This window comes from Salvelinus sp. IW2-2015, linkage group LG11 (assembly GCF_002910315.2).
Source record: "Salvelinus sp. IW2-2015 linkage group LG11, ASM291031v2, whole genome shotgun sequence".
NCBI lineage: Eukaryota > Metazoa > Chordata > Actinopteri > Salmoniformes > Salmonidae > Salvelinus > Salvelinus sp. IW2-2015.
Genome location: NC_036851.1, coordinates 14,981,637 through 14,995,329, shown reverse-complemented (window position 1 = coordinate 14,995,329; position 13,693 = coordinate 14,981,637). Strand labels below are relative to the sequence as shown.

At 41.3% G+C, this 13,693-nt stretch overlaps 1 pseudogene; it reads left to right on the top strand.

Annotated features, from left to right (window-relative positions):
- Positions 1-12,387, top strand: part of LOC111969863 (macrophage-stimulating protein receptor-like) — a 32,891-nt pseudogene extending 20,504 nt beyond the window's left edge.
- The last annotated feature ends 1,306 nt before the right edge of the window (positions 12,388-13,693 follow it).

The following is a 13,693-nucleotide window of genomic DNA, read 5'->3' as shown; positions in this document are numbered from 1 at the left end:
CTAATCCGTTTGAAGATGGGTGAAAAGGGGCCGACGTTACATGCTGAATTCCATTTTGTTTCATGAAACTTGTGAATTCAGTGCTTGCAAAAACAAGTAGCATTGTCACTAACCAACATTTGAGGCAATCCCATAACACTGAAGCTTTGTCTCAACTTCTCAATCGTAGCGTACGATGTTGACGTGTTCATGGGGTAAACATCCATCCACTTTGAATGAGAGTCAATCAGCACAAGGAACATTTTTCCTAGGAAAGGTCCAGCGTAGTCCACATGTAGTCYTGTCCATGGTTTTTCTGGCCATTCCCATGGATGTAATGGCGCGGTGGGGGGGTGACTTCCTGTTACTCTGACAATCTGCACACCGGCTAACCTAATCTTCCACATCGTGGTCCATCTTTGGCCACCAGACATATGACCTCGCTAGGCCTTTCATTCTCGACATACCTGGATGCGACTGCTGCAACAACTTTAGTAGCAACCCCCGCCCTTGTGGTGGGATAACTACTCTTGAACCCCACAGAACACATCCATCTAGAACACTCAATGCCAAGCGGCGAGTGTAGTAAGGCATGATCRGAGGCTCGGTCACTGTAGGCCATCCTCTCAGGATAAATTCATGCACTTGTGATAGCGTCACATCCTTTGAAGTCCATTGCCTGATTTGTGCTGTTTTCACCYGTGCATCATCCAACACATCGATCATCAAAACCTGGTCATTTTCTTCTTCCTGAATGATGATTTCTGGAACGGGCAGCCTACTCAGAGCATCAGCATTCCCATGGTATCTACCTGGTTTGTAAATMATTCTGTACTCGTAGGCCCTGAGCCACACAGCCCAACGTTGAACTCTTGGAGAGACCATTTGTGGTACTGGCTTTTGTTCATGGAACAGAGAAATCAGAGGCTTATGATKCGTCACAATAGTGAATGTTCTCCCGTACAAGTACTTGTGGAATCTCTGTATTCCGAATATGACAGCCAGTCCTTCCTTGTCCAGCTGAGAGTACTTTTTCTCCGCTGGCGACAACATTCTTGACATGAACCCGATAGGTTTCTCTGCACCATTCTCCATCCGGTGGGATAGCACTGCCCCCACACCATACGATGAGGCATCACACGATAAGATGAGATCTCTGTCTGCTGAGTAGTGCACTAGCACTTCAGCTGATTGAAGTAACACCTTTGACTTTYCAAAAGCTTCTTCCTGTCTTTCTGACCATTTCCAGGCCACATCCTTCCTTAGCAGTTGATGTAGAGGAGCTAAGAGGGTAGAGAGGTTCGGGAGGAAGCGATTATAATAATTCAGTAAGCCTAGATAGGCTTTCAGCTCTGTAACGTTTGTCGGAGCTGGAGCTTCCACAACAGCCCTCACTTTAGCTTTGACAGTGTGTAACCCCTTGGCATCCACCTTGTGACCCAGGTACTGCACTTCATCAGCTAACAGTGTACACTTGCTCCTCTTCAGCCAGAGACCGGCGTCCTCCATCCTCCTCAAAACTTTACCTAAGTTTCTGAGATGTTCCTCCTTCGTGACTCCCGTGACAAGAATGTCGTCGAGGTAAACCGCTACCTTGGGTATCCCCTGCAGAATTCCCTCCATAGTTCTTTGGAAGATAGCTGGTGCAGAAGACACCCCYAAAGGTAAGCGTTTATAGGTAACATCCCTCTGTGGGTGTTTATGGTCAGGTGCTTCTGTGAAGCTTTATCCATTAGCACTTGCTGATATGCGTGACTCATGRCCAGTTTTGTAAACTGTTGCCCTCCAGTTAACGTTGAAAGCAAATCCTCCACTTTGGGTATGGGGTACTGCTCCATAGAGAGGAGACTCTATTTACAGTCAGCTTATAGTCACCGCATAATCTGATTGAACCATCTGGTTTTAGTATGGGAACAACTGGTGCTGCCCACTCYGAAAACTTGACAYGTACAATCCACTTTAGGCTTCATGGCATATGGAACTGATCTTGGCCTATAGAATCTGGGAGTAGCATCAGCAGCAACATGAATGGTAGCTTGGACCCCTTTTAATGTCCCTAGCTCTTCTTTGAAAACACACTCATGCTTTGAAAGCACCTGCTGTAGTGTCAATGTCTCTGTGGTGACATGTTTGATTTCATCCCAGTTCAATTTTATTTCCTCCAACCACCCTCGTCCTAGTAAGCTGGGGCCAGTACCTTCCACTACTAAGAGAGGCAGACTTTTCTTTTGTCCATGATATTCCACTTGAACATCAGCAACTCCAATRACAGTGATCTTCTCCCCTGTATACGTTTTGAGTTTAATGGGGGTGTCTCTCAGTTTAGGCACTTCAACGGTTTTCCACTTCCTATAGAATTGTGACCTGTTCATCAGTGTGACACTACATCCTGTGTCTAGTTCAAACGGTACCTTAAATCCATTTATTCCCAATTCCACAATGAAAGGCTTCACCTTCTTCATATTCGCCCCCTGTACACTGTACATTGAGAATGCTTGCTCTGCYTCTGCGCACTCACTTTCTATCACTTGATTAYAGCGGTGTCTGGAGGTATTCGGTTTTCTGTCCYTTCTCTTTTCTGCAGCTGACCACTGAAAACTCTTGTGACATTTCCAGACTCTCAGGTGGAGACCCGTTTGGCCCAAAACCACAACCGCTCCAACAGCAGTAGTGTGGAACTGTCATCTGTAGCTGACTACAGAAGAGGTGAGACTCTAATTGGCTAATATACGTATGTTGTGTCTCGATCAGTTTCTATTCTTTGGTTTCAACAACAGTGGTTGAAGTCTACAAATACTGATGCATGTGCATTATCTACACATACTAATGTATGTACTTTATCTACACATACTAATGTATGTACATTATCTACACATACTAATGTATGTACTTTATCTACACATACTGAAGGAACTCTACTGACCTTGCCCTTTTCCACTSTAGTAGTCKTGCCTCAGAGGCCAAGTTCGGCTCTGGGAASCCCAGTGGTGTTCCCCAGTCTGGCCTACCCTGCAGGCAGAATGGACCCCACACTCACCCCCCTCCTGCCCCCTGAGAAGATCTCCATCTCCAGCTTCAGACCAGAGCTCCTGGACGAGGTGAAGGATGTACTGATCCCAGCAGACATGCTCATTGTCCAGCGTTGCCAGATCATTGGCAAGGGTCAGTCTCATTATAGTGTGTACAGCACTATACATAGAGTGCTTTTTAATTGCGTTTTTTAGACAACAATCAAATGCACATAGGCTACTACTCCCATACCTTTTAGTCTCTGTTATTATACCATATAAATCWAATTGGCCATTTTAAATAATAGGGACTTAAACCCATCTCATTCCAATTATAATGTTGTCTTATCTCCCTCAGGTCATTTTGGCACAGTTTACCATGGCTACTTCACAGACCACAACAACAGAGAAATCCATTGTGCTGTCAAGTCATTGAACAGTGAGTATCTCCTTCACAATGTTCTAGAGCTGAACCAGGTGGACTGAGCATTAGTCACCTGTACATGTGACCAGCTGGGTAAACATGAAACAACCCTGCTCGTGTGTGGGGATAATTGAACATGCAAACTCGGTTAAATGTGGTTTGTTTAAGGTTTTTAAGCTTTATCTGTAAATGTTGACTGTTCATAAGAAGTTTTTACGTTAATATGTGTGTGTATGCCCTGCGTACGTACATGCGTGTGTGTGTGTGTCATATCAGGGATAACAGATGTAGAGGAGGTAGAGCAGTTTCTGAAGGAGGGCATCCTGATGAAGGGGTTCCATCACACCAACGTTCTCTCTCTGCTGGGCATCCTGTTGCCTCAGGAGGGGCTACCCCTGGTGGTGCTACCTTATATGAAACACGGGGACCTCCGCCACTTCATACGCTGTGAGAAAAGGGTAAGGAAGCGACAAAACAATAACTACCACCTGTTCACTTTGARCAGCATACAAGGGATTCCCTTAACACCTCAATGATACAGTGTGTCTCAAGGCTTATGTGACAGACATTATTKTTGTGTGGTATTGATTCTTCCTGTAGAACCCCACAGTGAAGGACCTGATTGGCTTTGGGCTTCAGGTTGCCAAGGGGATGGAGTACTTAGCACATATGAAGTTTGTGCACAGAGACCTTGCAGCACGCAACTGCATGTAAGTCAGGGTTGAGCAATCAGTTCAGTTCTCTGTAACTGGGGCTAGTCYCCAATTTAAACTATACATTAGACCTGACATAAGCAAACTGATTATATTTTACTTAGTAATGCTACTGTACTATAGTTGCAGGCTTGCTTTCACAGATCACCAATCTGGGGCCCTTCTGTTTGCCCTTGTTATTGTCTGTGCAGGCTGGATGAGTCGTACACAGTGAAGGTGGCAGACTTCGGCATGGCCAGGGATGTGTTTGATAAGGAGTACTACAGCATTCAGGACCACAGGAAGGCTAAGTTACCAGTCAAGTGGATGGCCATCGAGAGCCTCCAGACACAGAAATTCACTGCCAAGTCAGACGTAGTAAGTGAAGGAATTACTTTCTGATAACACAATAAGAATTAGGCAGCATTTGTGGAATTAGGACTGACAATGTTGTTACTTGAATAATTATAGTGTTTATACACAGTAATAAGAGCAACTTTATATTACCCCCAAATCKTTTCTCAACAAGCTAAGTTTCCCATCATGCCCCCCCTGCAGTGGTCCTTTGGTGTGTTGATGTGGGAGATGTTAACGAGAGGAGCAAGCCCCTACCCAGAGGTGGACCCCTATGACATCACACATTACCTAKTGAAGGGCAGGCGACTCCCCCAACCACAGTTCTGTCCTGACCCTTTGTYAGTAGTGGTAATGATAGTCTAGTGACGTTTCATTTAGTTGAAAATTCCTCATATTAGAACTCAAAAGAAGAAGAAAAGCCCTGTTCAAAGTAAATAAATATGTCTATAGTAAATATTGTGGAAACAAACATGGGTCTCAATATCTCAAATATGTAAAAGCCATAAATCACCTCCATATCGCTTTTGCTTAATCATTTCGGTCTGTAAGTTGAAATGAGTACATAGCCTGTACAATACTATTTTATTTCAGTTAAGCATTTMGTAGGAATTATACTCCTATTGCTAWAAGAAAGCACCACATTACAGTTTCTCTCAAGACAATGTTTTGGAACAATGTTGTTGATTTTCATTTAATCAAAAGAAACTGTATGCAAAAAGATTAACGCAACCATATCTCTTGAGTCCAAGCAGACAAAACAGAAAGTTAGTCTCACTTTTTAAAATCCCAGTAGATCAATACATTTTCTTTGCAGTCACTAAATCATGATGATCTCCCGAGTGGCGCAGCGGTCTAAGGCACTACATCTCAGTGCTAGAGGCGTCACTACAGACCCTGGTTCGATTCCTGGCTGTATCACAACCGGCCGTGATTGGGAGTCCCATAGGGTGGCGCACAATTGCCCCAGGTTTGGCCGTGATTMTAAATAKGATTTRGTTATTAACTGACTTGCCTAGTTAAATAAAGGTTAAAATWAAAATWAAATAAAAAATGATKAAAATTGAAAGTACAACTATCCAAAGGTGCAGAATTATGGGCAATTACTCTCCTTTTTAGCATATTTCACTTAACAATTTCGAACATATCAAATGTAACATTATTCCTGGTAAAAAAATAAAAATAAATAAGCACATTGGGTAACTTTTTACATTAAGTTGCCCCTGTAAGGCCACATAGTAGTTACATAGGTATTACTATGTAATTGCATGGTAAAAGGGTTGTAGCAGTATTACACAATTGGAACAAGGAACGTGTAATTACACGTCCACTTGCTGAAAGGTTATTCCACATGTGTAATTTACACGGTCCCACTTGCTGAAAGTTATCCACATTGTGTAATTACACGTCACCTTGCTGAAAGGTTATTCCAACATTGTGTAATTACACGTCCACTTGCTGAAAGGTTATTCCACATGTGTAATTACACGTGTTCTTTCCACTTTTGCTGAAAGGGTTCTATTCACATGTGTAATTACACGTCCCGTACGCTCCACTTGCTGAAAAGGTATATCCAACATGTTGTAATTACAACGTCCACTTGCTGAAAGGTTATTCCACATGTGTAATTACACGTCCACTGCTGAAAGGTTATTCCACATGTGTAATTACACGTCCACTTGCTGAAGGTTATTCCACATGTGTAATTACACGTCCACTTGCTGAAAGGTTATTCCACATGTGTAATTACACGTCACTTGCTGAAAGTTATCCATGTGTAATTACACGTCCACTTGCTGAAAGGTTATTCCCATGTGTAACGGCAGCCTTCTCCTCTTCACGAGAAGAGAGGGTGTAACAGGGATCGGACCAAACACCGCAGTCGTAGCCAGTGCTCAACATGTTTAATAAAACGAAACTGTGAACACTTACAACGATACAAAATAACAAAATGTGGCAAACCGATACAGCCCATTCTGTGTCAGAGAAAACACAAAGACAGGAAACAACCACCCACAAAATTCCCAACACACAACAAGCCACCTAAATATGATTCCCAATCAGAGACAACACAAAACACCTGCCTCTGATTGGGACATATTAGGCCAAACATAGAAACAGACAAACTAGACACACAACATAGAATGCCCACCCAGCTCACGTCCTGACCAACACTAAGACAAGCAAAACACACAAGAACTATGGCAGAACGTGACAACAGGTGTAATTACATGTCCACTTGCTGAAAGGTTATTCCACATGTGTAATTACAGATGTTATTTACTGAGCCTGCGCAATACTATTTTATTTCAGTTAAGCATTTTGTAGGACTTGTACTCCTATTGCTAGAAGAAAGCACAGTACAGTTGTTCTAAAAAAAACTATTGTTTGGAACAATGTTGTCGATTTTCAAAACACAGAACTKTGTGGCCTTTTGCAAAACAGTAAATGCGTTTTCAAAATGRAGTTGCCTTCTCAAAACAGAAATACATTCATCAAAAATATATTATACTGTRAAAATTGCAAATACATTAATCAAAAGAAACTGCATGSAAAAAGATTAACACAACCATATTTATCTCTTGAGTCCAAGCAGACAAAACAGAAAGWTAGTCTCTCTTTTTAAAATCCCAGTAGATCAATACATGTACATATTTAYATATAAATGTATTTACTTAATAATACATGTATTTACTTACAATACATACCCAGCTCAACGGGTATACTGAATAAAGTGAAATGTAAGAACAGTGTAGTTACATAAGATATACTTGTKATTTTCATGTACCAACCCAGGAGCTAACAACTTCCAATGTAAAGTGAAACCCAGTAGGGTATAACCTTTATAATTACTATGTAGTTAGAATGAAACAACCTTTACCAACAATAAGATAACGAGGAGAAATTAAGGGACAGGAGAACATTATTTAAAACCCTTTTAGTTACATTGTACTTACAATATAACAATCTTTAACAACCAACTCTGTAATTACAATGTTGTTGCAATGGATATACACGTATTTACTAGGTACTTACCCAGTAACAAGCAATTTAATGTAAGTTGTATAGTTACGTTTCAACACAGATCCAAAAATGCTTGTACGCGATTGAGTAAAACTGTAAGTGCTATATGTAACTCTCTCCAGGTATGCCATCATGCTGCAGTGTTGGGACCCAGACCCAGAAGTGAGGCCCAGCTTTGCCACGCTGGTGTCTGCTGTCCTGACCATCCTGTCTGGCCTGGAGGGGGAGCACTACATCAACCTCAAGGTCACCTATGTCAACCTGGACCAGCCGCGCCCCTATCCCGCCCTCACCGAGTCCGCAGACGAGTGTGATTCCTCAGACACTGAAGACACACGATCAGTGTCCTCCTGATGTCACATCAGGACAGGTACATGTAGTATGGTTTGGTGCTATGAGCACAAGGACCTCAWAAAGTCTAACTATAGATTGTTGATTATCTTTAACTACCTAGTGTCGATAGAAAGCAGCTGCAATGCACAAAGTCTAAGGGACTTGAAAGTTCCTCCCCAACTCACATTATAGTATACTACCTGGCAAAGTTCTTTGTATTATAAGAGCGGATGTAATGTCCATTTGTTTTCTCTTAATTGTTTTTGAGATAAAGTAKTTATACTGTATCATTTGGATCATACTTTTGCAAAACAAAATGGACCCTAATGTTTTAACAGTGACCTGTCATTGTTACTTTTATTTCATGTGTGACCTTCCTGGTCCCGTCCCTCAAGTCAGTGAGTCAACACAGGAAGGAGCAATGGATGGATAGTTCATTTATTTTCAAAGCTGCAATGATGGGACACACACAGTATGGATGAATGGTCAGTAGTCTACGAGATATAAATAGCACTCCTAAAGAAGATGCATTTTCGAGTTAGCTACCAACGTCAAAGTGGGAATTTTAGCTAGCATAAAACCCACATGGAAAACTGAGATTCCGCAAATAACAAATATAGAGTGGCTTATTTAATGCCAAGCCAACAACAGTAGTTACTAATAACAWAAATTGCTTGTGTACGATGTAAAATCTGGATTTTCTTATGTAATGTCAACTTTATACATTTCTATCCCGGGAACATTCAATTTAACTCACCCACAGAAATTCTCCATAAATCTGCTGTGGATTAACCAGAATCCCATGCATTTATCATTGAGTGTATTAGACAATGTAAACACACTAATCTACCGGGAGGTGGCGTAATACACATTTTATTCAGGAATTTAACAATTGAATTGCACCTTTACACATGCACAATGTGTTTTAGATAGAGTGTAATAAATTGACATATTTATTCTAGATTCTTCGTCTGTCAWTTAAGTAGTATTTATTTTTTAACATGAGCTTCTTCCCATGTGGCGGCTTCATCCATTGTTACTGTARACTTACAGTAACAGAGACAAATGAGACTTGTGTAAACCATCACTGGCAAACCCTCATGAGTTGTCCATCAGGACTGTCATTGAGCAAGACTTCCACTAGAGGCTAGTGTTGTACTAGATTTGTAGAACACCGGAGAACTATGGCAAAAACACAGCACTTTAATATGTAAATCACACATTTTCTGAACACCATAAAGTAAAATAGAGACATCTCACTGAAAAACATGTATTGGTGTACATTCCATATGCATAACATCCTTTCCTTACTCTCAAATTGCATATCTATCTATCTTTAAGACTGATCACAGTGMTCAGTAGCTCATGAGTTGTTTTTGTAATGAATAAATGGGAAGAATAACCATAAACCACTCATCCAAAGACGAGCTGACTTTGTGGAAAATAGCAGCAAAGTTGAGAAAGAAGTCACAATAATCCCGCTTCTTGCACACAAAAATAATCAAAGACAAATAAAACCAGAGGGAAATAAACATCATAAAGTTTTCTTTATTTCCAAGCTACCAAAGAACAAAAAGTGAATTCCCAGATGGCGGGGACTTTGATTCGTTCTGAGAGAAGTGCACATCGTCGAAAATGTGTCTGGGTACTGTGGAGGGCAGAACCCTGGGTTTTACAGAAGGAGYGGATGAAGAGCCTGCTCTCTCTCTCATCGCACTGCCTGCCTGCCTGCTTGCGTGCGTGCGTGCGTGCAAAGAGTTACAGTCAGTGTCAGAATGGGTAATTATTAATAAATGGGTCTTAAATACATCTAAAACCAAAAGCATTGTATTTGGTTCAAAGCATTCTCTTAGACTTAAACCTCAACTTGAGTTGTGCATAAAGGGTGTGACCATTGAACATCGGATCCTAGGAGTAACAGTGGATGGTCAGTTATCATGGTCAAGTCATATTGACAAAGTTGTAGTGAAGATAGGGAGAGGTATGTCTGTTATAAAAAAGACGTTCTGTGCTTTTGACACAAAGATCAACTTTGATTCAGGCTTTGATCTTGTCCCATCTTGATTACTGTCCAGTAATATGGTCAGGTGCTGCAAAGAAAGACCTAAAAAAGTTGCAGCTGGCTCAAAACAAAACAGCACGCCTTGCCATTAACTGCAAACACAGAACTAACATCAACAACATGCATAATAGTCTTTCATGGTTGAGGAGAAATGTACTTCTCATATAGTCTTTGTAGCCTGTTCCTGCAGTCAATGGCCTCACGGGTGGAATGTTGTTCATATTTTTCATAGTTTCATAATTAATACAGATTACCCCAACAAAAATCTGGTGTTGATGTCAAATGGTTTTGTTATATTTCTCTTCTTCTGTGATGTATATAAAGTGTAATATTGGGATGCAAACTCTGTCGTAGTACGGGTGTCTTCTTTTTATTAAGCCCAAAACCATTTGTGTGAGGTGCATACTTTTGTTTCAAAGTAGATTTGTTTAATCACTCTGTGTCACCCTGATTTATCCCACTGCACTAAAAGGTTAAGAAACATTTGAGTGTTGAAAATGCCTAACTACTTGTATAATCCAATTGCATACACTTCAAACAGACATACATACCCCACCAGACATGCCACTATGGGTTTCTTCATGGTACCCAAACCAAAAACAGATTTAATGCGTCCCTCAGTTATCTATAGAGCCATGCCATCGTGGAATGCTATGCCACCAGAGGTTACTCTGCCACCAGAGGCAAGTTTAGCTTTAAAAAACWGATAAAATCATCTTGTGTCACAGCGCCTCTCCACTTTCTAATACCTAATTTAACTGTACAGTTACAGTGCATTTGGAAAGTATTCAGATCCCTTGACTTGTTCCACATTTTGTTACGTTACAGCCTTATTCTAAAATTGATTAAATTGTTTTTGTTCCTCAGCAATCTACACACAATACCCCATAATGACAATGTGAAAACAGGTTTTTGGAAATGTTTGCAAATGTATTACAAATAAAAACCAGAAATACCTTAATTACATAGCTATTCAGACCCTTTGCTACGAGACTCGAAATTGAGCGCAGGTGCATCCTGTTTCCATTGATCATCCAATGTTTCTACAACTTCATTGGAGTCCACCTGTGGTAAATTCAATTGATTGGACATGATTTGGAAAGGCACACACCTGTCTATATAACATCCAACAGTTGATAGTGTATGTAAAAAAAAAAAACAAGCCAGGAGGTTGAAGGAATTGTCTGTAGTATCGAGGCACAGATCTGGGGAAGGGTACCAAAACATTTCTGTCGCATTGAAGGTCCGCATGTACACAGTGGCCTCAATCATTCTTAAATGGAAAAGTTTGGGATCCACCAAGAACCTTCCTAGACCTGGCCACCTGGCCAAATTGAGAAATTGGTGCAGAAGGGCCTTATTCAGGGAGGTGACCAAGAACCCGATGGTCCCTCTGACAGACCTCTAGAGTTCCTCTGTGGAGACGGGAGAACCTTGCAGAAGGACAACCATCTTTGCAGCACTCCACTGATCAGGCCTTTATGGTAGAGTGGCCAGACGGAAGCCACTCCTCAGTAAAAGGCACATGACAGCCCGCTTGGAGTTTGCCTAAAGGCACCTAAAGGACTCTCACACCATGAGAAACAAGATTCTCTGGTCTGATGAAATCAAGATTGAACTCTTTGGCCAGAATGCCAAGCGTCAGAATGCTTCATCCCTACGGTGAAGCATGGTGGTGACAGCATTATGCTGTGGGGATGTTTTACAGCGGCAGAGACTGGGAGACTAGTCAGGATCAAGACAAAGTTGAACGGAGCAAAGTGCAGAGAGATCCTTGATGAAAACCTGCCCCAGAGCACTCAGGTCCTCAGATTGTCGCGAAGGTTCACCTTCCAACAGGATAACAACCCTAAGCACACAGCCAAGACAACGCAGGAGTAGCTTTGGGACAAGTCTCAATGTCCTTGAGTGGCCCAGCCAGAGTCCGGACTTGAACCCGATCAAACATCTCTGGAGAGACCTAAAAATAGCTTTGCAGCGACGCTCCCCATCCAACCTGACAGAGCTTGAGAGGATCTGCAGAGAAGAATGGGAAAAACTCCCCAAATACAGGTGTGCCAAGCTTGTAGCGTCATACCCAAGGAGACTCGAGGCTGTAATCGCTGCCAAAGGTGCTTCAACAAAGTACTGAGTAAAGGGTCTGAATACTTTTGTAAATGTGATATTTAAGTTTTTTATTTTTAATAAACTAGCAACAATTTAAAAAAAAATTGCTTTGTCATTATGGCTTATTGTGAAAAAGTGGAGTGGAGTCTGAATACTTTCTGAAGGCACTGTGTAAGAATATTAATATGTATAGTGTGTAAAAAGTATTTTGGATGTCTCTTGGTGTCTTTACACTATATAACTGTCTATTGTTTATTTTGAATTTAATGTAATATCTTGTGGTGTTCTTGCCTATAACTGTTCTGTACTTTGTCATGTATTTGTACATTTTATGTGGACCCAAGGAACAGTAGCTGCTGCATGTGCAGTAGCTAATTGGGATCCTAATAAACTAAACTAAACAGATTAACTGTCACGATCGTCTAAGGTGGAAACAGTAGACCAAGGTGCAGCGTGGTGAGCGTACATACTTCTTTATTGTAAGATGTCGCCAACAAAACAATAAACATCAAAACGAAAACGTGACGCCAACGTAGTGCTCACAGGCAACTATACATGGACAACTACCCACAAATACAGGTGGGGAAAAGGCTACCTAAGTATGGTTCTCAATCAGAGACAATGATAGACAGCTGCCTCTGATTGAGAACCACACCCGACCAAACACAAAGAAATACAAATCATAGAAAAGGGAACATAGAATGCCCACCCAAATCACACCCTGACCAAACCAAAATAGAGACATAAAAAGCTCTCTACGGTCAGGGCGTGACATTAACCCTCCTGCTGCGTACCGATCGAATTGGACTGATTTACAAGTTTTCTCGGTCATTTAATCTGATTGTTATATGGTTCCATGACTTTGTCCACACAGGGCATCTGAACACACAAAATACATTTATGATTTTCATTACATTTTGGGTGTTTTCTTAACTTTTGTACACTTGTGGTGTTCCCGGTCAAAAATTACCAGTAATTAGAAATTAATGGGTGAGACTACAATTAGTGTATACAATTGAGTTCAGGCACATGCCCATTCATCAGATGGGCACACTTCCTCTCCCAGACCCCCACATGCATGTGTGTTTGAGCGCATACGGGCACACACACACAACTCCCCTTCGTTGATTCCATGGCAACCCCCATAGGAACCTTTCCCCAATAGATTTTTTCCCCCACAGGAACCACACCTGTTGGCATACTTACAATCGCAACATTCTTTCAATGATATATAGAACTTTTCTCACAGCTCTTGTGTATAAAGCTTTTTTGAGGACTTGCTCACAATTCATTCTGTGGCAGCACAATGACCAAACGATATACTGTATGTGAGGCTCTTGATCATATCCTTGATCATAAGTCAGTTAAGAACAAATTCTTATTTACAATGACAGCCTAGGAACAGTGGGTTAATCGCCTTGTTCAGGGGCAGAACAACAGATTTTTACCTTGTCAGCTCAGGGATTCGATCCACCAACCTTTCAGTTACTGCTCAGCCCAACACTAACCACAAGGCTACCTGCTGCCCCAATCATGACATTGGTGAGGAGGAAAGAGTCCTTGTTAAACTTTGACACAAAGTAGTCTGTGATAAATAGCACAATATGTTTCATCTGAGTTCTTGTTATATATTTTTTTATTTATATATATTTTTTATTTAACCTTTATTTAGCCAGGTAAGCTAGTTGAGAACATGTTCTCATTTACATCT